Genomic DNA, 1801 nt, shown 5'->3' with positions numbered 1-1801 from the left:
TTCCATCTCACCCCAGAAAGAGTGGCCGCCATCAAGAAGTCAACCAATACCAAACGCTGGCGGGACTGTGGGGAAGAAGGAGCCCTTCTCCACTGTTGGTGGGAGTGTGGACTGGTATAACCACTATGGAAATCAGCGTGGAGTCCTCAGAAGCTAGGATTAGCGGTCCCATTCCACCCAGCTATCCCGGCTTTTTAACGGTGACAGGAAGCACAGGCAACAGCAGGACAACTGCCAAGGCCTTGGGTAGAAGGCAGGAGGGAAGCTGCTCTCTCACTGACATCACCCCCTTGTTGAGGACCCCGGCCTTCCTCCAGAGATTAAAGACAGAGCCTCTGTCATATAGAATTTCATTTCTGTAGGTACAAAGAAGGGCTGATAAACTGAGCCCTGAGCTGGCAGGCAGGAGAGGGAATTTGATAGCCTTGAGCAGGTCTGGTCGTGTTTGGGGAAGAACACATTGCAGTCGGATAAATCTGAGTTTGGTTTCAGGCTCTGCCATCTCCGGTAATTGACTTAATCCCCATGAGCCTGGTTTGCTGTGGCATGAAAGGATAAACAGGGCTGTGTTAAAAAAAAAAAAAATGAGTAATAGAAATAATAACAGCAAACATGCGTGTAGCACTTAACTATGTTCTGGACACTGTTCTAAGTGCTTTGGACATAATAGTTGAATCCTCACAATAATTCTATAATGTGAGGGTTATTATTATTGCAGAAAGAACATGAGACAAGAAGTTAAGTGACCTGCTGGAGACCACACAGCTAGTGTGGCTCAAGCCAGGGCAATGCTCTAAACTCACTTTCCTGTACAGCATACAGAGGAAGGGCCTGGCACAGTGTGGGACATAGTAAATAAATGGCCAGTGCTTCTGCTTCTCCCCTTCCTCAAGAGCTACCCAGCTACAGAGTTCAGTCAGAGTGATATAAGTCCTCACCATTTGTGCAACCTTCCTGAGGCAGTCAAGGCACTTAAGGAAACAAGCAAGCTGGTGACATTGGGCCCTTGGCCTTGAATGACAGCTGCTTCCTTGCTAAGACCTGGCGGCGTGTCCCCATTCAGCTGTACGCAGGCGCCAGTCCAGCCATGCGCCGTTTCCTGTGTCAGTTGCACTCAGCCTTGTAGCTGCCAAATCCTCATATGCTGGAGCAGTCGAAGACAGAAGGGGAAGTGGGCAGTAGATAGCTGAGCCTCGGGCAAGCTCCCTGAGACAGCTGTTCTGAAAACCCGCACAACCCCGGTGCCTTCCAAACGGTGCCAATGATCTCTCAGTGCCGCTGTGCTGCTGGGAGAAGACCGACATGTAAGTGACACTTCAGGAATGACCACTGTCCCACTGTAGAATCTTTGTGGCTTTCCTAGTTCTGAGGGCTCATGCCCTTGACTGAAAGGCCGCTGCCCTGTGTCCTTCAGGAGCTCAAAACAATAAATTTCTGGTCACACAACTACAGTATAGTATTTGTAAAACAGTAGCAAAAAAGATTAAAAAGCAGTGGTAGAAGAAGGAAGTTAAAATAAAAAAGAAAGGAGTACTTTAGAGGCCCATTTCTTGGTGTTCCTTATACTTAAGATTTCCATTGACTAACCATGGATCTGTATATGTCAAATTTCCAAGAAAAATTTTTCGGACCATCACCACATCGACTGCGGTATGCCCTGGTCTTAGAGGATTCCTGCTTCCTATGGGACCCTAGAGATGTAGTTTCAAACATAGCCCAACTGTAGCCAACATAACAATACCGAAAGCCTTCTTACTTTTCTCACTGGCAAATGCTCATCTACCCTAAGAAGGAGTGTTTT

Source organism: Octodon degus, unplaced genomic scaffold (assembly GCF_000260255.1).
Source record: "Octodon degus isolate 3935 unplaced genomic scaffold, OctDeg1.0 scaffold00033, whole genome shotgun sequence".
In the NCBI taxonomy this organism is placed as follows: Eukaryota; Metazoa; Chordata; class Mammalia; order Rodentia; family Octodontidae; genus Octodon; species Octodon degus.
This window is presented reverse-complemented; position numbering follows the sequence as displayed.